Consider the following 24,918-nt stretch of genomic DNA (forward strand, 5'->3'; position numbering starts at 1 on the left):
TGACGCACTTTGAATAAGAACCCAAAATCTTGTTGTGTCAAGTCATGTGGAATAGAGTCCCACATTCTAGACTCCCACACATTCTTTGATTCAAGCTCACCCAGGCCCAGGTTAAGAGCTATGAGGCATAACCCTCATCTCCATTTCATCTGCTCACCCTAACTCTCAATGTTAGAGGTTAAGAGCTTGACCACCCTTCTAGTATTTGGCTTGTTTGTCAAGGTCGATATGACCCTTGACTAAAGCCCAACCTTGCTTGAGCCCCCTTGGTTGTGTATAGTGTGTGCTATTTGCTTTTGATGTTTATCTGCTTAGCTTCTCATCTCCTTTCTGTAGGAGTCGTATGATCAACTTTTGAGGAAGTTGACGTACGTAGAGATAGACTTGAGTTGACTCACTGCCTGTGTGAGTCAAACTCTTGTTAGAAACCTCAACCTAGGACTATTGTGGATTACATGATAACTATTAGGCTCGAGTCAGTCTCCCCTTTAGTTTGTCATTTCCCAGTCTCTGGTTAGGATAGCAATTTCTCCCCTGTTCAGGGGAACTACGTCGCCCTGATTCTCATACCAGATGAGATACATAGGCAGGAGATCGTGCGAGATCTCTCCGGGCCCTTTTTCTTTTTGTGTGTGTGTTGCTTGACAGCTATTAGGTCCGAGTTCCCGACTCCCTTCTAGTCTGCGTGTTCAACTTCTTCTTTTTCAACTCTTCTGCTTGGTGTGTGTGTTTGGAGTCTGATGTAAGCCCAACGATTGGCATTCGGTTTCCAGTTTGTTGTTTGTTTGTGGAGTCAGATGTAAGCCCAGTGATTGGCTATCTGTTTCCTGTTTCTTTTGTGGAGTCTGATGTAAGACCAGCGATTGGCATTCAGTTTCCTGTGGGTGTTTCTTTTGTTCGGAGTTGGATGTAAGACCAGCGATTGGCATTCCGTTTCCAGTTGTGTGTTTGCTCTGATGTTTCAGCGTCTTTGTGTGTGTTTTGTTTCGGCGTGCGTTAGCCGAACTACGGTAGCTCTGATTCTCATTCCAGATGAGATACGTAGGCATAGGATGCGATATCCTAGCGAGCCCGTTCCTCTCTTCTTCCATCTGTGTTTTATTCCAGTGTGTGTGCATTCTTTGAGCAGTTATTTAGCAACCTTGTTCTAGTTCTTCTGAGCGTGGATCCCGTCGAGTACGACGGACGTGAGGGGGTGCTAATACCTTCCCCTTGCGTAACCGACTCCCAATCCTTGCATCTCCGGTCGTAAGACCATTTCCTTTCCAGGTTTACTTCAAGCGTTTCCTTTCCCTCCTTTGGGATAAATAGCGCACGGTGGCGGCTCTGTTTGTTTGTTTTTCCCGCCGGTTGTTTTTCACGGATGCGACAGGGGTTATACCCCATCAAAGGATGAAGTGGTGTTGGAGACAAGCAAGAGTGGGAAAAACACAAGTCAAAGGATGAAGCCGACAAGAGAAGCTGGCCTGGTCGACAGGCCATTTTGTCGACTAAGGTGAAGTTTGAGACTTAAAGAATTATAGCCAAATGTGTAGAAGACAGCATCGCCCTAACGTCTGGGCGGGAGAAATTTGAAATTTAAAAATAACCAGCAATTACAAGAAGAATAAGAGCGCCAAAATTTGGAGCAGTTAGCAAGACATGGGTGCAACGGTTGTGTGAAGTCATGGCTTCTTGGTGATTTTGATGATTACAACATCTCTCAACAATTCTCATGTGAAAAGATCAAAAAACTGTCAAAGACTTGAAGTGAATTGAAGTGGAGTAAAGATTCAAGTGAAGTATATCATTTCAAAGGATCAAGTATCATCATTGGTATATCTAAAACATTCACTAATATGATATACAAGTGTTCAAATATTTATTCCATGATATCTTGGTTCATATAGAAAATTAGGATGTATTGCATTTCATTTTTCACATTCTGCCAAATTCTATTTTTCAAAACTGGGCTTCAGTAACCGGTTACCCACCGAGCAGTAACCGATTACCACTGTTGTTTTTCAAATATTTTTTGGACATTGGAAGCAAGTAACCGGTTACCCACCAAGCAGTAACCGGTTACCACTGACGAATTTTGGCAGATTGGTGCATTTCTTCATTCAAATGTTTTCTTTGCATTCCTTTGAATCATGACATCCTTTCATTCATCATACTCTTTCAAAAAGGTGTTTGTAGCAATATATAAACATCATTACTCATTTTTTATGACCACCTCCTTTCTTGCAAACACTTTCAATTAATCATTCTTATAAAAACTCAGATTTTCATCAAGTGTCCAAAAACTTTCTTAAAAAAGTATTCTTTGCATTAAACCTTCATATACCTTGCTAAGAATTAATATCAATTGGTTTGAACACTTGTATACTACATTGAGTGATTGATATCCAAAGGGGACGATTAATCCAAGTGATTAATATATTCAAGATTCATCATCAACTTTTTAATTAAGTTCAGATTTTTGTATCATACCTTGTTGTCCAGGATTGTTGGAAACAAGTGAAGTGTTGAAGAGGATTGTTCTTCATACACTTGATTACCTATAGGTTAGATAGTAAGCATCACCATTGATGTGAGTAGGCTGTACAATAATTCTAACTATAGTGAAATCTCTTTCGAGTCGAAAGGGGAGTGGAGTACCTTTGGAGTGTGATGGGAACCACTATAATTTTTGGTGTCCTTTTACTTTCCGCAATTTATTTTTCAGCACTTAAACGAAAAATAACCAAGAACCGGAAACAAGATCGAAGAAATTTTTACCACCTAATTCACCCCCCCCCCCTCTTAGGCGCATTTACAACTTACATTTGGCATCAGAGAAAGTTATAGGTAACTTGTTCCTAAAGATTCAGATGGCTTCCGCAAACAATGATCGTGTATTTAAAGATGGTGGTAGTAGTAACAAGCCTCCTTTGTTTTCCGGTCAATATTTCGACTTTTGGAAAATCCGTATGAAGGCACATTTAGAAGCACAAGGAAGTGACATATGGGAGGCGGTTCAAAATGGTCCTTTTATTCCTACAACGGTTGTCAACGGTGCTAGTTCAACAAAGCCACAAGGATCATGGGATGATGATGATAAGAAAAGGGTTCTCTATGATAAAAAGGCGATTAATATTTTACAAAGTGCACTTGGAATGGATGAATTCTTCCGCATCTCTACGTGTACAACGGCAAAGGAAATATGGGATACTCTTGTAGAAACTCACGAAGGAACGACCGAAGTCAAGAGATCTAGATTGAACACGTTAAGTCAAGAGTACGAGTTATTCCGAATGCAACCGGGAGAATCAACCCTCGACTTGCAAAAAAGATTCGTGCATTTGACAAATCACTTGAAAGCACTTGGTAAGACACTAACTAATGATGAACTTAATCTTAAAGTGCTTAGGTCTTTAACAAGAGAATGGCAACCCAAAGTGACAGCGATTTCCGAAAAGAAAAGTTTATCAACAATGACATCCGCTACTTTATTCGGAAAGCTTCAAGAATATGAGACGGAACTTGGACTATTGGAGAAACATGAGGTCCAAGAGAAGAAATCCAAGAGCATTGCCTTAAAAGTTGATTCCAAAGTTGTGAAGAAAGAAGACAATCCCGAAGAGGACGAAAACTTTATGCTTCTTGTAAAAAGACTAGGAAAATATTTTGGTGCAAAAAATAATATTGGAAACTCTAGTTACACAAGAAGAAAGAAGTTCTCAAAGAACAAAGAAAGAGAAGCATCAACATCCAATGAAGACATTACATGCTATGAATGTGGAAAACAAGGCCACATCAAACCGGAATGTCCCAAACTCGCAAAGAATCGTGACAACAAAGGAAAGAAGGATTACAATAAGAAGGCCTACATTGCTTGGTATGACAATGAAATAAGTTCTTCATCGGATTCCGATAGTGATCAAAGCGCAAATCTAGCATTGATGGCATCACATCATTCCGACGATGAAGACGATGAGGTTAGTAGTAACTTTTCAATTTTTGATAATGATGCTCAAGGAGCAATTGATGAACTTTTAAGTGAATGCAAAATTCTATACAAAACCATTTCATCTCAAAAGAATCAAATATCAACTTTGGAAGAAAATATTGAGAAAATGAAAAATAATCTCAAAGATGAAAAGGAAGAATTAATCAAGAATTTTGCATGCACTAAATGTGAGTCACTTGCTTTTCAAATAGTTCAATTGAAGAGAGTTATTGAAAGATATGAAAAAGGTCAAATCGGATTGGAACATGTTCTTAGTAGTCAAAGATACTCAAATGATAAAAGTGGTTTAGGTTATTCAAATTTTGCTAAACAAACTTCTAACAAGACCATTTTTGTAAAAGCTAAAGAACAAATTCCTTTAGATAAAAGTAACAAGCCTAAAGTGGTTCATAAATATAATAATAGGAAAAGGAACAAATCTTATTATAAAAAGAAATCTTATTCCCCTAGATATAAAAGCAACTTTGAGCCTACATGTTTCTATTGTGGTATTAAAGGTCATACTCCTAATGCATGTTATGTTAGAAACTTCAGTGTTGCTCAAGGCCATTATGTATGGGTTAAGAAAGGAACTAACTTTGAAGGATCCAAAGCAATTTGGGTACCTAATAAAACTTAACTCTTTTTTGTAGGTATGCTTGAAGACCTCCTCAAATCAATGGTATCTTGATAGTGGGTGTTCAAGGCACATGACGGGTGACTTAAACAAATTTTCACATCTAACGCTTAAGGCCAAAGGATATGTTACTTATGGTGACAACAACAAAGGAAGAATCCTTGGCGTAGGCATCATTGGTTCACCGCCTTCAACAACTATAGAAGATGTCCTATTTGTAGAAGGTCTAAAGCATAGTCTCCTTAGCATTAGCCAATTGTGTGACCGAGGTTTCAAAGTCAACTTCACTAAAGATGAATATTTGATTGAAAATGAAGTTACTCATGAAGTTATGCTAAAAGGTAAAAGAGTTAATAATATATTTCAAATCTCTTTAGATAACTTGTCTTTGAATGTTAGGTGTCTCTTGGCAAACAACAATGACTCATGGTTATGGCACAAGAGGTTTACTCATATTCATATGGAGCACTTGAATAAATTGATCAAGCATGACTTAGTCATTGGATTGCCGAAGATCAAATTCATCAAAGATGGCTTGTGTGGTGCTTGTCAAAAAGGAAAGCAAACTAAGTCAACTTTCATTTCCAAGAATGTGGTGTCCACAACTAGGCCACTACAATTGTTGCACATGGATCTCTTTGGTCCATCGAGCACAAAAAGCTTCGGAGGTAACGTTTATGCATTAGTTATTGTTGATGATTTCTCTAGATATACTTGGACATTGTTTTTAGTGCAGAAAAGTGATGCCTTCAAAGCATTCAAGAAGTATGTCAAGCAAATTCAAAATGAGAAGTCTCTTTCAATTATCTCCATTAGAAGCGATCATGGTGGAGAATTCCAAAATGCCTCATTCGAAGAATTTTGTGAAGAACATGGAATCTCACACAACTTCTCCGCACCAAGAACTCCACAAAAAAATGGTGTCGTAGAAAGGAAGAATAGGTCATTAATAGAACTTGCAAGGGCAATGCTAAGTGATTCAAATCTTCCTAAGTATTTTTGGGCGGATGCGGTGAGCACAACATGTTTTGTAAGTAACCGTGTTAATATTCGGCCTATTCTCAAGAAAACCCCTTATGAACTTTTCAAAGGGAGAAAACCAAATATTTCTTTCTTTCATATTTTCGGATGTAAGTGCTTTGTCCTCAACAACGACAAAGACAACCTTGGTAAGTTTGACGAGAAATCCGATGAAGGTATTTTTCTCGGCTACTCTCTCTCTAGTAAAGCTTATAGAATTTATAATAAAAGAACTTTAACTATAGAAAAATCTATGCATGTAAAATTTGATGAATCTAACCCCTCGAAAGAGGATATTGTTGCAAGTGATAGTGATGATGATCTTGTAGATAGTTCCAAAGAAGATACTTCTAAAGACTTCATTGAAATTCAAGAAGAAAAACAAGAAGAACATCATGATGAACCGATTCAACAAAAGTCAACCAACAATGATCTTCCAAAAGAGTGGAGAACACATAGAGATCACCCAATCAACAAAGTCATTGGAGATATTAGCCAAGGTGTTTCAACAAGACTCAACCTTCAAGATGCATGCTTGAATGGCATTTGTCTCTCAAGTCGAACCTTCCAAAGTTGTTGAAGCCTTAAGTGACGACCAATGGATAGTAGCAATGCAAGAAGAACTAAATCAATTTGAAAGAAATCAAGTTTGGGAACTTGTTCCTAAACCAAGTGATAAACACATCATCGGTACAAATGGGTGTTTAAGAACAAGCTTGATGAAAATGGTATCATAGTTCGTAACAAAGCAAGATTGGTAGCACAAGGTTATAATCAAGAAGAAGGCATTGACTTTGAAGAAACTTTCGCTCCCGTTGCAAGGTTAGAGGCTATTCGCTTATTACTTGCTTATGCATGTTCAATGAATTTTCAGCTTTTTCAGATGGACGTCAAAAGCGCTTTCTTAAATGGATATATCAATGAAGAAGTCTACGTCAAACAACCTCCGGGCTTTGAAGACTTCAAGAATCCCTCGCATGTTTACAAGTTGAAAAAGGCTCTGTATGGCTTGAAGCAAGCAGCAAGAGCATGGTATGATCGTCTTAGTAATTTCCTTTGTGAAAAGGGATTTGTTAAAGGCAAGGTTAACAAGACTTTGTTCATCAAGAAAGATAAAGGTGATACTTTACTAGTTCAAGTCTATATTGATGATATTATTTTTGGTTCAACTAACAAAGATCTATGCGAGAAATTCTCATTGATGATGCAAGGAGAGTTTGAAATGTCCATGATGGGAAAGATGAACTACTTTCTTGGACTTCAAATCAAGCAATTAAAAGATGGCATCTTTATCAATCAATCTAAATATTGCAAAGAATTGTTGAAAAGGTTTGAAATGGATACTTGTAATACAATGGCTACACCTATGGGCTTCGGTACATATGTTGATCAAGACGAATCTGGAATATCAATTGATGTTACGAAGAATCGAGGTATGATTGGTTCCTTACTTTATTTGACGGCAAGCCGTCCTGACATTATGTTTAGTGTGTGTTTGTGTGCTCGTTTCCAAGCAAATCCAAAGGAGTCACATCTCACCGCTGTAAAAAGGATCATGAAGTATCGCAAAGGAACAACCGACGTTGGACTATGGTATCCCAAAGGTAGCATTTGTAACTTAGTTGGTTATTCTGACGCGGATTATGTAGGATGCAAAATAGATCGTAAGAGTACAAGTGGTACGTGTCACATCCTGGGAAATGCATTGGTTTCATGGGCTTGCAAGAAGCAATCGTGTGTTGCTCTAAGTACGGCTGAAGCGGAGTACATAGCGGCGGGAAGTTGCTGTGCACAAATCCTATGGCTTAAGCAGCAACTTGATGACTACGGATTAAACCTCAGATGCATTCCACTTCGATGCGACAATACAAGTGCCATTAATATTACAAAGAATCTCGCCATGCATTCAAGAACTAAGCATATAGACATCCGACATCACTTCTTACGTGATCATGTGCTCAACGGAGATGTCGAAGTCACATTTGTGGATACTCATAATCAATTAGCGGACATATTCACAAAGCCACTTGCAAAAGAGCCATTTTTCAAAATTCGCCGAGAACTTGGAATTTTGAGCGAAACGGATCTCTGATTTTTTCGTCGAATATTCATGGTACATCATCAAGGATGAAAGGTATGTAATTTATATAATTTTTCGAGTTCGGTAAGTTTCACTTTTTATGCATTCTATGTCGAAAGTATGACGTTTTTCGATTTTTCTACAATGTATATTATTTTTCATGATATGTGTTTTTGACTAAAAGTTGCCTTAATATGTGCTTAAACATGTCTAAGTGATAATTTATGAAAATTCCTTACCATATTTGTTGTATCAAGTTACTGTTTTTGCATATTTGGCTTGAGTAACCGGTTACCTGCAAGGTAGTAACCGGTTACCGCTGTTCGTGTTTTTTTTATTTATTTTTCGTATTTTTGCTTGCGTAACCGGTTACCTGCGGGGTAGTAACCGGTTACCACTGAAAAAGTCAAAAAAAAAAAATTTAAAACATTCACATGTGTTGCACTCTTTATATGTGTTTATCTTATCACTTTGTCTTGGAACACTATCATCTTCCATCTTCCACCTTCCACCTTCTATGTCATAAACCCATTTTCAAGAACATCACACCCACTTACTCAAAATCCTAAATCAACCTCTTAAATATCAAACCCACTCTCTCTTCCAACATCCAACCATCTTCACCTCTCTCAATTCAAGTTCCATTTTCGGATTTCCCTTTCAAACCCTAACTCTCAAAACCAAAATCATGGCTCCTTCCAAGAAGAACAAAGGAAAGCAACTTATTGGTGAAAGTTCTCAAGCTGATGAAATTAGGGAAGAAACTGTGGACATGCAACCTTCAAAGGCTAAGAAATACAAATCTGAAGTTGGTAGAAGGGAATTGATGAAGACAAAATATGTGAAGTTCACTGCCTTTCCTGCTCATAGTTTCAATTTTGAGGAGCTTCTGCAAAATTCTGGTGTTAAAGATTTGGTCTTTGAGGTAGGCTTGATTTATCCCGAATTGGTTAAAACTTTTTATCGCAATATTAAGTTTACACATGATGAGTTTGGTGACATATGTATGAAGTCTTTTGTTAACAATACTAAGATGTCTATTGGGTTAGAAGATATTTCTAAATGTTTAGGAATTCCAAATAAGGGATATGAATTCCATATCGGAGTTATTCCAAGTGAGGAATGGAAAAATTTTGATACTTTGAACTATTTTATTGAGATTTCTCGTGGAACTCATGATGATTTAATTGGTAGACAATCTCAATCATCTCGTGTTATCAAGTATGTTAAATCCTTGACTGTTAGTGACCGGATGTTACACTATGTTTTAGCATACATTTTGGTGCCTCGACATTCTAATCATGCTCAAGTGACCTACTTTGATGTGTTTTTGATTAAAGCCTTGAAAATGGGATGGGATATAAATTGGTCATATTTGTTCTTTTATCATTTGAGACATCAACTTGGTCTCGCCGGAGGGCTGCCATATGCTTACTTTGTCTCAAAATTATTGGCTTATTTTAATGTTCCTCTTGAAAATGAAGAATATCTTGAGATGGATGAACAACTGTGTGAGATCAACAAAACCACAATCACTAAGAATACTGGAATTGTTCTTGCTCCGGATGGCACTTATAGATATAGAGATGAATTGGATTTTGCTGCGCCGGAAGGAGGATATTCCTTGGAATCTCTTCATCATGAGATGATATCTATGAAATTGCAAATGAAATCCAATCATCATCAAGCAATGCGTGGGATTAACAAACTTCTCAAGCTTTACCGCTCTAAACCGTCATATGAAGAAGAAGATGTGGAGATGGAAGAGGGTTCCGGAAGTGATTAAGTGTTATGGTCTTGTTTATGTTCTTATCATATCTATGTTGTAGTTTTTATGTGTTATGTTTCTAATTATCTAGTACAATATCATGTTTTTATGTGTTTAAATGTTGGTTATCATTTTTGTGAATGAATGCTTATTATGTTTGTGAATGTATGACTGTTTTTTATCAAGTCTTTTCCCAACCTTTTTGCTAATGACAAAGGGGGAGAAGAATTGCTTGTTGTTTTTGTTTCTCTAACATTTTGTAGGAAAGATACACATTTCCAAAGCTTTGCTCATATTCCAAAAGAAAGGAGGAGCACTTGCATAGGGGGAGATATCCTTGGATTAGAGAAACAAGTTTATAATCAACTTTCAAGTAGTGAGTTGTCATCATCAAAAAGGGGGAGATTGTGAAATCATGGCTTCTTGATGATTTTGATGATTACAACATCTCTCAACAATTCTCATGTGAAAAGATCAAAAAGTTGTCAAAGACTTGAAGTGAATTGAAGTGGAGTAAAGATTCAAGTGAAGTATATCATTTCAAAGGATTAAGTATCATCATTGGTATATCTAAAACTTTCACTAATATGATATACAAGTGTTCAAATATTTATTCCATGATATCTTGGTTCATATAGAAAATTAGGATGTATTGCATTTCATTTTTCACATTCTGCCAAATTCTATTTTTCAAAACTGGGCTTCAGTAACCGGTTACCCACCGAGCAGTAACCGGTTACCACTGTTGTTTTTCAAATATTTTTTGGACGTTGGAAGCAAGTAACCGGTTACCCACCGAGCAGTAACCGGTTACCACTGACGAATTTTGGCAGATTGGTGCATTTCTTCATTCAAATGTTTTCTTTGCATTCCTTTGAATCATGGCATCCTTTCATTCATCATACTCTTTCAAAAAGGTGTTTGTAGCAATATATAAACATCATTACTCATTTTTTATGACCACCTCCTTTCTTGCAAACACTTTCAATTAATCATTCTTATAAAAACTCAGATTTTTATCAAGTGTCCAAAAAACTTTCTTAAAAAAGTATTCTTTGCATTAAACCTTCATATACCTTGCTAAGAATACATATCATTTGGTTTGAACACTTGTATACTACATTGAGTGATTGATATCCCAAGGGGAAGATTAATCCAAGTGATTAATATATTCAAGATTCATCATCAACTTTTTAATTAAGTTCAGATTTTTGTATCATACCTTGTTGTCCAGGATTGTTGGAAACAAGTGAAGTGTTGAAGAGGATTGTTCTTCATACACTTGATTACCTATAGGTTAGATAGTAAGCATCACCATTGGTGTGAGTAGGCTGTATAATAATTCTAACTATAGTGAAATCTCTTTCGAGTCGAAAGGGGAGTGGAGTACCTTCGGAGTGTGAAGGGAACCACTATAATTTCCGGTGTCTTTTTACTTTCCGCAATTTATTTTTCAGTACTTAAACGAAAAATAACCAAGAATCGGAAACAAGATCGAAGAAATTTTTACCACCTAGTTCACCCCCCCTCTTAGGCGCATTTACAACTTACAGGTTGTGTAGATCGTGTGACATAACATCTGCTAGTTTCTAGGAGTTTTAGCTTATGAGCAGTTCCTTTAGTTTATATAAATAGAATGTCCCACAAGGGGCTCAGGGTGTTCACTTTGTACTGAAAATCACTTGTAAGAAAACTTCCCATTCCCAGCGCGAGGAAGCAAGAGTTTTTGGAGAGTGCTATGTACGTGAATCACCATATTTATTTCAATGCAACTTCCTTACTTTTCAATTGTTCCCGTTGAACATTTTATCTTAATTTCATTTACTTTTGAGTTATCATTTTACGTCGTCATATACCTCTTTTGAATGTTATAGAGTTGTCGGTCACGAGTCACCTATAGGCTGTAACATTGTCTAAGCCATTCGTGTGGAAAAACCCTACGCTTGTTCGACACTTTGTTAGGAACCGTTCTTCACAAAGTCATTCTGTCGAGTTGGACAAGCTTCACTTGCACTAGCACATGTCCTGGGATCAACTGGTCGATCCTGCAAGTAACCCTTTGTTTTAAAGCCTAGGGAGGACCAGCGATTGTTTACCAATTTCCACAGTAAACAAAATGGCACGCCCAGTGGGACGGTGCTAGAGCAGTTGCGAAAGTGCATGAAACTTAGAAGTGGCAAACTGTATAGTAAGCCACGAAATATTGTGAAAATGTCAGAAACTAACACGGATGAAGTGCCACGAGGAACTTTATCCACCACGGAAACAGTAATCTCACAGGTTACCACTTTGCCACCGATGAGAAGTGCAACCCTAACCATGTCGACTACGGGTGCGGTTGGAACATCAATTCCTCAGCCTCCACCGGGGGGTTCAGGATCAACGATAACGACGTTCAGACCTTATGTGCCTCGCTTTGGCACCACAGATCCTCTTTATGGAATGTCGTATTCTTTAATGCCAGGATATCAGTCGACATCCAGTGCAACACTGTTTTCAGATACAAATCCTCCCTTGCAAGGATAGGTGCAAGGGGGCAACATGAGGAATAATACTCAGAACAGAACCATGCCGTTGTCGAACACTTCAGTAGCAGTGTTAAGACAGAAAATGGACGATAGTAACCATGAATTGGTTAACATGTTGACCAACCAGATGGGCACAATCTTTAATCCATTAATACAAGAATCTGCTGAAACAAATAGGCAGGTGGCGAACCAATTGACACGCTTGTGCAATTTTTTGGGGGCACCGGCTTGACAAATGACACAAATGATTAGACCGACTGTTCCTGTGCAGATGGAGATAGGGGCAGCGGAGGAGGAGACAGTCCACGAAGGACAAATCATTAGACCCCTTCAAAATCAAGGCGTCGAATCAGGAGTCGCGGGACGTAACTAGATGATAATGGTTAACCGACACCAGGATGCTGATCAAATTGTCGATCAACACCGACAAGAAGACTTGGCAGTGGAAAATAAATTGATAACTATTGTCGAAAGGATTATGGCTAGAAATGGCATGGGTGCTACATTGCAAAGGCCATTATACGCCTCCCCGTTAGCTGAGTTTATTCTCCAAGCCGAGGCGCCCAATGGGATGAAAGTGCCCAAGTACACTAAATTGGGGGGAGAGTCTGGTGAATCGACAATAGAGCACGTTGCCAGATACTTAACAGAGTCAGGAGATATAGCTCATAATGAATGTCTGAGAGTAAAAAACTTCCCCTCCTCTCTAACTAAGGCTGCCTTCACATGGTTTACTTCGTTGGCCCCAAGTTCAATCGATTCGTGGGCCAGATTAGAAAAGAAGTTCCATGAACAGTTTTACGAAGGACACTCCAAAATTAGTTTGGCAGAATTGTCTAGTATCAAGAGAAGGTTTGCTGAGAGCATCGATGATTATCTGAATCGTTTTAGGTCCTTAAAGGCTAGGTGTTTTACGCAAGTGCCAGAACATGAACTAATTCAAATGGCCGCAGGAGGTTTAGATTATTCCATTAGGAAGAAGATAGATCCAACTTTTGTGAAAAGTATGTCACAACTGGCTGATAGAGTTCGACATCTAGAACGGCTAAGGTTAGAAAACGTTAGGCACAATAAGTCTAAGAAAGAAAATGTAGCGTTTGTCGAATACGACGCGACAGACCTAATACGTGAGGCTGATTATGCTTCATCGACCGAATTAGAAATCGACGTGGCTGAACTAAAGCCAGGGTCCGCCTATGAGTGTCGATCATTGCTGCCTGCACAAGGGAAAAATCCTATAGAACACAATCCAAAATTCCCTTCGAAAACTTATACTTTCGATGTGTCGAAATGTGAGGAAATTTTTGACTTATTGGTCCAAGATGGGCAAATGGTGGTACCTCCTGGTACTAAAATACCATCGTTGGAACAGAGACAGAAAAGAGGGTTTTGTAAATATCATAACTATCTTGGTCATAATACCTCTAATTGTTACCTTTTCAGGGATTTGGTTCAGAAAGCAATTCAAGAAGGCAAGCTGAAATTTGTTGGTCGCAGAATGAAGATCGACGCTGATCCTCTTCACCAGGAGGAAGCCTTGTTCGTGGAGCCAGTCGAGAATAACATGGTCGAGATCACCGAATATGATGAGGCCAACATGCTGGAGCAAACTGGGGAAAGCCCAGATGTCGATATAACTGAAGTTTACCCAAGGGCTGATGAAGACTTGGTGGATTTTCTGTATCGCTGCAAGAACAAGGGTTCACAAGTGTGCCTGTGCCCGAGGTGTGGTGCTGTCACCGACAAAATAGCGGCGGAAAATTTCCAGAAACTGCAATTAGGTAAAAGCAAAAGGAATGTGCCGACCAGGGGTTACTAGAATGAAAGAGGCTCAAAAAAGGTTGTGGGAAATAACCAAGCAAGGCCTAAAAGCTTTGTACCGTCGGCAAGTGCCCCTAGAGGTACTTGGATCAAGCCTCAGGGAAAGCAAGACACCCCACAAGGTGTTACTACTGCTGCTGCTAGAGGAGGTCTAGCAATCAACTACAGGCGTGAGTTTAAGTCTGAAAAAAGGACTCATGTCTCTTAAAACTATTTGGGGAAGAACCCCATGTCGAGGACTCAATGAAGACGTTTTCAGAGGCGTAAACAGGCCGAAAGAGAAACTGCAAGAGGCATGACCAGCGAGGCGAATGATGGGAAGAAAATTGTTGTGAAAGTCGACAAAGCAGCGAAGGAACGAATAAGAGAGTACGTCCGTCAACCAACTGAAAAGTGTTCTGAAGAAGTGACTGATGACTTCAATTCAGAATCTGAAGCAAGTCTAGACATCCTGGTCAACATGGTGTCAATCCTACCACAAGAATATAAATGTGTGACTGAAGTCGGAGAGTCGGTAGACGATGCTGACGCTGAAGAAATGGCTTTGCACCAACCAAAATGCTATTTTGTGCTGAACGATGGGTCTGCTGAAAGCCAATAGGCAGTGTTCGAAAGACCAACGATGAACATGAAAAATCATTTGAAACCACTGCTGATAAGGGCAAAAGTGGAAGGCGTAACTGTCAATAAAGTCTTGGTCGATTGTGGTGCCACGGTCAACATCATGTCGCACCATATTCTGAGGAAGATTGGCAAGTATGATACCGACATCAGATCTAATAACGTGGTTTTGTCGGACTACGGAGGAAAGACGAAAAGCACCATGGGACTGATTATGGTCAATATCACGGTGGGTTCAATAACCAGACCGACATTATTCATGGTGATAGACGCTAAGCCAAGTTACAACTTGCTATTTGGCAGAGAGTGGCTACATGGCGTCGGAGCTGTACCATCTTCAGCGCACCAAAGGTTGGTGATTTGGAGAGAAGATGGGGTGGCCAAAAATATCGAAGCCGACCAAGGGTACTTTATGGCTGACGTAAATAATGTCGGCAAGAAGGAGTTTGAAAGAAAGCTGGCCAACATCTCTCCTTGCTTTCCAGCTGAGGATGTGTATGCTAATCTGAGTGAAGCTTTCGTCTCTCTAACTCTGCACGAGACTCACCATTTCATTTGCGATGTGGAACGCTTGGATGATCCACCCTACACAGGTATCCGACCGACAGGCTGGGGGGACGTCACTGATGATGTCTGAGTTAGAAGCTCTAAGAAAGATTTTGGCATACGTTGCCGAGAACAAAATAAAGTCGGCTCTAGAGGCTGAAGAAAACATGGCTGCTGAAGCTTGTGCGTTAAATAAAGAAGGACGTATGGCTATTGGGCCAGAACCCCCAGACAAGCCAACTTTGGCTAAAAGGAACCTCGACATGCAGCGTCTGGACTGCATTTATGACAATGAGCCTTTAGGGTTTGAAAAAGACCCAAAGGCACCAGAGAAAATCCGACCGAAAGACCCCTTGGAAGAAGTCGACCTTGGTGAGAATGGCGAGAAAAGGCCAACATACATAAGCGCCAACATCGACAAAGAACTAAAGTCTAAAGTAATATCCATACTTAAAGAATTTAGGGACTGTTTTGCTTGGGATTATAACAAAATGTCTGGTTTAAGTAGAGATTTGGTCGAGTTAAAGCTGCCAATAAAAGCTGGAAGAAATCCAGTGAAGCAGACGCCCAGTCGTTTCGCCCCAGAGATCATGGCAAAGATAAAAGCAGAAGTAGAAAGACTCCTGAAAAGAAAGTTTATTCGAACTGCAAGGTATGTCGAATGGTTGGCCAATATTGTGCCAGTCATAAAGAAAAATGGGTCTTTAAGAGTATGTATTGATTTTAGAGATCTAAATGATGCCACCCCAAAAGATGAGTATGCCATGCCCGTGGCTGAAATGTTGGTCGATTCGGCCGCTGGTTTTGAATATTTAAGCATGTTAGATGGTTATGCTGGATATAACCAAATTTTTATTGCAGAAGAAGACGTGTCGAAGACGGCATTTCGATGTCCAGGAGCCTTGGGGACATATGAGTAGGTTGTCATGCCATTCGGCTTGAAAAATGCCGGAGCAACATACCAGGGGGTAATGAACTCAATGTTCCATGATTTTATTGAAGATTTCATGCAAGTATATATTGATGATATTGTGATAAAATCAAATGGTCAACATGCTCACGTCGAACATCTTCGAAAAGCCTTTCTGAGGATGAGGAAATGTGGATTAAAAATGAATGCATTAAAGTGCATTTTTTGTGTGCAAGCAGGTGACTTCCTTGGTTTTGTGGTGCATAAAAAGGGTATTGAAGTAAACCAAATCAAAACAAAAGCCATTATGGACGTCAAGCCTCCGTCGACCAAAAAGGAGTTGCAATCTTTTCTGGGAAAAATAAATTTTCTTAGAAGATTTATATCAAATCTAAGTGGCAAAACAAAAGCATTCTCCCCACTACTTCGACTGAAGAACGAGGATTTCGAGTGGCAGGATGAACACCAAGAGGCTTTCGACAAAATCAAAGAGTATTTGACTAGGCCTCCAGTACTGACCCCTCATGTTAGATATAGGCCAATGAGATTGTATATTGCAGCCTCAGAATCGACTATAGGAAGTATGTTAGTCCAAGAGGATGAAAAATGTGTCGAAAGACCAGTGTATTACCTTAGTCGAATGCTTAATGATCCTGAAACTAGGTATAGTGATATAGAAAAATTATGTATATGCCTGTATTTCTCTTGTATGAAACTAAAGCAATATATCAAGCCTGTTGATGTGTACGTATCTTCCCACTTTGATATTATTAAACACATGTTATCTAAACCAATTTTGCATAGTCGAATTGGGAAATGGGCTTTAGCGTTAACAGAATACTCCCTGACATACGTACCTTTGAAAGCGATGAAAGAGCAGGTAGTAGCGGATTTTCTTGTCGACCATTCAATGGTCGAAATGGCGCAGAATTACGTAGATTTAGCACCATGGAGGCTATACTTCGACGGATCAAGACATAAGCATGGATCTGGGATAGGAGGAGTCATAATTTCTCCAGATGGAATTCCAGCAGAGTTCAAATACAGAATCGAAGGGGTATGCACCAATAATGAAGCAGAATATGAGTCACTGATCACCGGACTTGAACTACTGCTAGAATTGGGGGCAAGGAATGTCGAAATTATGGGAGACTCGGAGTTAGTGATTAAACAAGCATCAAAAGAGTACAGGTGTGTTAAAGAGAATTTAATCATGTACTTTGTGGTCACAATCAGATTACTCAAGAGGTTTGAGTAAGTCAATCTCCAACACATTCCACGACAAGAAAACCAAAGAGCAAATGATTTGGCGCAGGAGGCCTCAGGGTACAAAGCGTCGAAAGACCAGGATGAAGAGGTCCAAGTAAGAGAGAAAGTACGAGCAACAGTGTTGTCACCGTCAGATTTGGCGATCGTGAAGTTGGGAGCCGTAGATAAAAATCATTTTGAAATTCTGGCTGTCGACGACGGGGGGGAAAGTGATTGGCGTAAACCGCTAGTCGATTATTTACGCAATCCCGTGGGGTCGACAAATCTAAAGATAAAATATAGGGCCCTTAGCTACATCTTGGTAAATGATGAATTATTCAAAAAGATGGTCGAAGGAGTGTTATTAAAATGCCTAGGAAAAAGTGAGGCATACGTGGCTGTGTCAAGCATACATAGCGGGGCGTGTGGGGCACATCAAGCAGGCTTGAAGATGAAATGGCTCTTGATGCACTCAGGAGTTTATTGGCCTTCAATGCTGAAAGATTGCATTGAATTTGCTAAAGGCTGTCAAGAATGCCAATTACATGGGGGCATACAGCATGTGCCTGCAAGCGAGCTGCACACAATTGTGAAGCCCTGGCCATTTCGAGGATGGGCTCTGGATGTTATAGGAGAAATAAGGCCAGCCTCGTCGAAACAACAAAGGTATGTGTTAGTCAGTATCGACTATTTCACACAATGGGTCAAAGCCGTAGCATTAACAAATGTGGACCAAGAGGCTGTGATAGACTTTGTCCAGAGTTACATCATCTGCAGATTTGACATCCCAGAAACTATTACAACCGACCAGGGGTCAGTTTTCACTTGTCGAAAAGTGTAAGATTTTGCAAAAGAAATGGGAATCAAATTACTGACCTCTACCCCCTATTACGCACAGGCGAATGGCCAAGTCGAAGCTGCTAATAAGGTGATCATCAGCCTAATAAAAAAACACATAGGAATGAAGCCAAGAAATTGGCATAAGACGTTGGATCAAGCTTTGTGGGCGTGTCGAACGTCACCAAAAGAAGAAACTGGAACAACCCCATTTCGAATGGTGTATGGGCATGACGCAGTATTGCCAGTAGAGATTCAGGTCCAGGCGGTCAGAACCCAAAGGCAGTACGAAATACCTTCTGAAGATTACTGGAGTATGATGACAGACGAATTGGTCGACGTAGATGAAGAAAGAATGTTAGCGTTGGACTCCCTACAAAGGCAGAAAGAGAAAGTCGCCCGAGCCTACGATAAAAAGGTGAAAGGTAAAGTGTTTGCTGTCGACGACCTGGTTTGGAGAGTGATCCTGCCTATGGACAGAAATGATAGAGTTTTGGGTAAACGGTCCCCTAATTGGGAAGGACCGTTTAAGGTTTTGCAGGCTTTTTCTAACAACGCCTACGAGGTCGAAGAGTTGGCACCAGATAGGCGAATCTTAAAAGTGAATGGAAAGTACTTGAAAAAATATAGACTTGTCCTTCAAAAGGTCAAAATTTTGGCAGACTAAATAACTGTCGAAAGAATAAGGTTGGAGATAACTATATTAGAAACCAGCTACAAAGGCACAGAAAATAAATATACCGTGCTAAAAGTAAGAAAGATAACATTAAAGTGGCAAGAAGCCATTGTTTAAATATTACAAAAACTTGTACAGACAATAAAAACGGTCAAAGCTGGCCGAACTTAGATTAGAAAGACTTAAGCTCAAAATTGTAATGCAAGGACGCAGGCTCCAAGGTGTCGGCGTGGGCTTTGAGCTCTTCAAGCTTCCCTTCGACGGCCATAAGCTCTTCAGCGACCGCTAAGGCATCACTGGTGGTTTGCTCCACAGTCGCCTGGGCAGGTTTTAGCACTTCGTCGATAAAACGTGACTCCTCCTTGGTAATTGATTCCAACTCACTGTCCAGAGTGGCAATTTGACGCCAAAGGACATCAATTTGTTGACGAATCTCAGTGGCCCGTGTTTGTTTGAAGGTCAATTCTTTCTTCCGCTCCCCCATAGCCCCCAACATATTGGTGACCTCCGCGTCGGCATGCGTCACCAACTCCCATTTCTCCTTCACGGAGGCCTCAGTAGCAGCAATCTGGCGTTCAGTGTCCTGGACGTTGTCGATGTGGTGCAGCATGGGAACCAGAATTTGTTCGAGAGCCGCCATTGCACGTTTGGCATAATCAGAGAGCTGGACACCCTTTAGTTGGGCAAGCACGCTCAGAATCTCTGGACCGACAACAGGTTCATGCATGAGCATGAAAGGAAGGTCATGATTCAATGCGTGAACGCGGATTTTGCCCATGAGAGCCTTAGTCTTCGTCGCCTCAGGGCCCATTTTGCCAGAATAGAGCTGCTCAGAGTTTGAAGAGGCATCACGCGATTTCACCAGATTGCGGAGCCTGGCAATTGCTTCTAAAGCAGAAGGCTTGATCGCCAGCCCCGGGAAAGTCGAAGGGGAAGCAGCCGACGGAGGAGTAATTTGAGGAGAGGGAGAAACAGTCGACGGAGGAGTAATCTGAGAGGGTTGTTGTTTGTTGGTGCCGACACCTACTGGCCCTCGTGGATCTTGCAAAGGCAAGGAAGCTGAAGAAAGACTAGAGTCAGAACTAGTTGAACTGGATTCCGGATGCGTTGCAGGACTAGTGACTGAGTCAGAGTCACTATCACTAATCTGGATAGGGAATTCAATGAACTCACCAGCGGTGTCGACAGACTGAAATGGGCGAGTTGGAGAAGAGACCGGTGACACGGGAGTATAGTCAGCAACAGGTTGAGTCGGCTCAGTAGAGGCATCAGCCTGCAGAAAGAAAAATTGTGTAAGAGAAGTACAAAAATCCAAAGGAGTAAACAGGAAAACGGGTAAATACCTGTGTCAATGCAGGAGAGACTGCATCCTGATTTGCTTTCCCCAAGGCAGCAGCAAGGGAGATGCCAGTCGACGGTGAAACGCCCACGGATCAAGGACCGTATCGAGGATGGAAGTGTCGACCACAATGGTGTCGACGTCTTCAACAGGAACCTCCAGAGGAGGCATTGTATGGTGCCTTTTCCTCTTGGTTTCGCCACTCTTGGAGGGAGAGTCATGTTTTTTCCTCTTGTGGCCATGATGGCTTTTGGATTTATGCTGGGAAGTGTGTTGGAGACACGAAGAGAGTTTATAAGCAGATATTCTAGCCAGAAGAGCAGACAAGCCGACAAGAAATACCTCAGAGCTTGTGGGGGCAGAGCGTTTGTGTTTCTTGGATTTTTTGGAGTGAGAGGAGACAGTAGGTTATGTCGAACATGGTTGACCCTGCACATAAGTGAGATATTAGAGACCATGTAGTATTTCTCTGAAGAGGTCACAAGAGGAAATAGGAATGCTTCAAATAGGGGCATACAGAAGAACCGGGTTTCCTCAAGACTTAAGCAATAGGGCGTCCATCATCGTCAGAGGATTTCTCAGGAGCAACCTGCAAGAAGGGAGAGGATGGCTAAGAATAAAAACAAAAAGCCAGAGGAAATAGCAACCCAGCCAGAGTCGAACCTGAGCCTCCTGTGTCGAAGGAGTAAGTTGGTTAGCAGATGCAGAACCTACATGATTTAGAGGGATCGCTGCGAATAAACAAAAGAAACGCAAGTGAGCGATGAAATCCAGCTAAAAGGGAGTGTTAAAATTTCCAAAGAAGTGTTACCAAGTTGTGTGGATTCGAACACGCTAACATATTCAGGATCAATATGAAGCGGCCCTGAGTAGTCAGGCAGATAATACTTTGTCGGGACCACTCCGTCGGCCTTTTTCTTAGAGGCATTTTGTACGTATGAAATGGGACAATAAAACCACACCGGAACCAAATGACCAAAGGCCAAAGCCAAAGGGCTAGATGGCAGAGGAGGTAACTTGAGGTTTCCAAAGTGAAGGGCGTAAAGATACTTGTCTTTCGCGTAACCGGGGTTTTTGATTTTTGAAAGCTTGTCGGTTACTTTCGCCTTTAGTTCGGCCGCAGCTGCCCAGATGGTCCCACGAAGATTATCTGGTCGATACACAACTTGGAAATAATTCTGGAAAGCACGAATTTGTTTGACATGAAGAGCCTTACACTTGGTCGATTTCTCCTGCAAACAAACAAAAGCCTCAGTTAATTCAGATAGTTTGGCATCAGGAGCGCCAACATAAAGGGTAAAATACGACTGCCACCAATCATGGAATTCTTTGGTACAATAGTAGGATGGTCGAAAAGGAAGAGAAGGGAGACGTGGTCGGTTTTTCCAAATGGTTTCGAGTTCCTCTTTGATCTCGCTTCAAGGTTGACCGCAGAGGATATTGGCAAGCAATTCTTGGGAGGAGAATAGAGGCTTGGGAATAAATTGGCAAAGGCCAAATTGCCTGGCCACAAGGTTATGCTGATAAGCCACTAAGCCAGGATTGCTGCTGGAGGTCTCAGCCGACAGGAATCGAGGGACCAGAAAACGCCTCCAAATGAGGAAGGTTTCATCTCTGTGTTCCCCGTCAGCCAGAGGGAAAGGTCTGATGAGCCACTCAGGACCCTCAGTTCGACGGCTGAAAGGGGCCATAAAAGGTAGAAAATCGACACGAGCCGGGAAGTTTTTGTCGATAGGCGTCAGGGGGATCAACCGTTTCCAGATAAGATGTCGTTCCTCTGGGGGACACGCAACCCTCCTCATTCTGTAGGGGGCTATATCTTTGGAGAAAGTAGCATTGAGCCACAACTGCAAAAACCAGAAAGGGTCATGGACCAACACATTTTTCTTTCTGGAGTTCTCGGGGTCGAAGAGCCTAATTTGGCAGACAACCTCAGATAGAGACTCATAGAGAGAAGCTAAAATCAGTTGGCCCAAGGCAATGTCACGCTCTTGGTGCAGTTGGGTCGCCAAGAGAGCAAAGTGCTTGGCTACCTGCATAGATCTAGAACAGAAGACGAAGCGGGACAGCCAGAGGGTCAAAAAAGCCACATGTTCCTCGTCGGTCACAGGGCCTGCAGAGGTGGCATGATGATCAATGAAATTGTTGTATGTTGGCTTACGAGAGTCACCAACGTCGAACCTCAAGGAAATTGGCGCTACAGCTTCGCAGTCGAAGACTTTGCCAATCGGTTTCAAGCCAGTGATGGCAGCGATGTCCAGAAGTGTCGGCGTGATCATGCCACACTTGGTATGGAAGGAGTTGGTCGAACTCTCCCAAAATTGAAGGGCAGCTAATAACATGCCACAAGACTAGGGAGGGCCACAACGGGCAATCTGTAAAAGGGTATAGATGCCTGTCCTTTTCCAATGGTCGATTTTTTCTGATTTCAATCGGTCCATCCAAGCACAAAACTTAGGACAATTTCTGGGAGGAGCAGTCCTGAAGTTCCTGTCGACGTAGCGAAGGGAGAAAGGTTGTTGAGCGGAAATCACAGGTTCAAAAATGTGACTGGAGGGGAAAAGGGAAGAATCTGTTCTGGTAATCTCTGGGTGTCGGTTTTCTGGGAGAGGATCTAAGAACGCTAAAGGTTCATTAGCCAAAGAAAGAGGAATTAATACCTGAGAACGCCAGATTTTTGCTTTTTCTTCTGCAAACGGAGGCTCAGGAACATACTCCCTACCATCAATGTTGATGGGATGTGTGAGTTTAGCAACAGAAGGTTTGTTGGAGCTTGCCATGGAGAAAATGGAAGATTTTTCGTTTTAGAGAAGAAGAGTTTTCACAGGGTGCAGGAGACAAGTGAATGCTGAAGCAAAAGGGCGGAAAAAAGGGAAGAAGAAGAAAGAGTGACGGTTTTATAGGGGTTAAAACCCTGAGCGAAGAAGAGGTAGCGTTTGATCTTCCGTTTTCGACACGTATGCCCACGTTCCCACGTTTGCAGACACATGGAGGAGAGAAGCTAGTGCACGTTTCAGTCATAAAGACGTGAAGTGATGGGGATGCGATTTTGTGCGTCTCGAGGGAAAGAGGAAACATCCGCCATGATTATATGACGTCATCAGCGTGGGGTAAACAGAGGTCCCACTAAGTAGAAGTGGAAACAGTAAGGGGTAAATCGATGTTTCAGATATGCCATCATCTCACCAACTTCGACAGTCGAAAATGGCATCATTGGGGGGAATTTTGTTACCACGAAAAATCTCTAAGGCATGCTGAAAGCATAGTTAATGACAGAGTCCTGTGAATTTGGGGGTTATACCCCATCAAAGGATGAAGTGGTGTTGGAGGCAAGTCAGAGTGGGAAAAATACAAGTCAAAGGATGAAGCCGACAAGAGAAGCTGGCCTGGTCGACAGGCCATTTTGTCGACTAAGGTGAAGTTTGAGACTTAAAGAATTATAGCCAAATGTGTAGAAGACAGCATCGCCCTAACGTCTGGGCGGGAGAAATTTGAAATTTAAAAATAACCAGCAGTTACAAGAAGAATAAGAGCGCCAAAATTTGGAGCAGTTAGCAAGACATGGGTGCAACGGTTGTGCAGATCGTGTGACATAACATGTGCTAGTTTCTAGGAGTTTTAGCTTATGAGCAGTTCCTTTAGTTTAGTATAAATAGAATGTCCCACAAGGGGCTCAGGGTGTTCACTTTGTACTGAAAATCACTTGTAAGAAACTTTCCCATTCCCAGCGCAAGGAAGCAAGAGTTTTTTGAGAGTGCTATGTACGTGAATCACCACATTTATTTCAATGCAACTTCCTTACTTTTCAATTGTTCCCGTTGAACATTTTATCTTAATTTCATTTACTTTTTAGTTATCATTTTACGTTGTCGTTTACGCTGTCGACACTAATTCTATTACGATAATAGAGTTTACCAAAAGCGTGTTCGTCATATACCTCTTTTGAATGTTATAGCGTTGTCGGTCACGAGTCACCTATAGGCTGTAACATTGTCTAAACCGTTCGTGTGGAAAAACCCTACGCTTGTTCGACACTTTGTTAGGAACCGTTCTTCACAAAGTCATTATGTCGAGTTGGACAAGCTTCACTTGCACTAGCACATGTCCTGGGATCAACTGGTCTATCTTGCAAGTAACCCTTTGTTTTAAAGCCTAGGGAGGACCAGCGGTTGTTTACCAATTTCCACAATAAACAGGTATGTCTGCGGTTGTTCTTGCAGAATTCTTTTTTGAATTTCTCTTATAAAAGTTAGGTTTTCTCCTTCGTATAGTTACAGACAAATAAATTTTGGATTATTGTTCTTGCAGAATTCTATTTTGGATTTTTCCATTACAATTCGATTATGAAATGGTTCAAAATCTTCACACAAGAACAATGTTGAAGAATAAACAAATTTGTTGCAATATTATCAACCAATCTTCTTTCATTTCAGGTAATTTCTTTAAACAATATCTACAAAATAAGCTTAAAACACATGTATGTTGATTTCATTTAGAAAATTCTTGCATTTGTTCTCTTAACCTCAATTATTAAGATCTGCGAAAAATATGGTTTGAAATTGATTATAACACTGTTAACACTTTCTAATACTTTGATTCTAGGAATGCTATTGCTGAAAAACATGTATATGACTAAGTTGTTGTTCTTTTAGTTCAGATTGTTTTCTTGCATAGTATTATTATTTTCTTGCCGTGTATGATTTGATACAATTTAATTTATTTATTTTTATGAATTTTATAAATCGATTTAGGTTTGTTTTCTTGCAGAATTCTATTTTGAATTTCTCTGATTCCAGTTCTAAATTTACTATTTTATTTCACTCTATTTTAAAAAAATATACCACATACAATATTTTAATCCCAAATATTAATAGCATCACAAAGGACAAGACAAAAATTACCAAAATAAAAAATTTA

The 24,918-nt window shown here is 40.6% G+C and overlaps 1 long non-coding RNA gene across 1 annotated transcript; it reads left to right on the top strand.

Annotated features, from left to right (window-relative positions):
• Window positions 1-1,399: 1,399 nt before the first annotated feature.
• LOC127101077 (uncharacterized) lies at window positions 1,400-23,732 on the top strand. Its single transcript, XR_007794561.1, has 2 exons — window positions 1,400-1,495; window positions 23,417-23,732. It is a non-coding gene; the product is annotated as an uncharacterized LOC127101077 (long non-coding RNA).
• The last annotated feature ends 1,186 nt before the right edge of the window (window positions 23,733-24,918 follow it).

This window comes from Lathyrus oleraceus, chromosome 7, assembly GCF_024323335.1.
Source record: "Lathyrus oleraceus cultivar Zhongwan6 chromosome 7, CAAS_Psat_ZW6_1.0, whole genome shotgun sequence".
In the NCBI taxonomy this organism is placed as follows: Eukaryota; Viridiplantae; Streptophyta; class Magnoliopsida; order Fabales; family Fabaceae; genus Lathyrus; species Lathyrus oleraceus.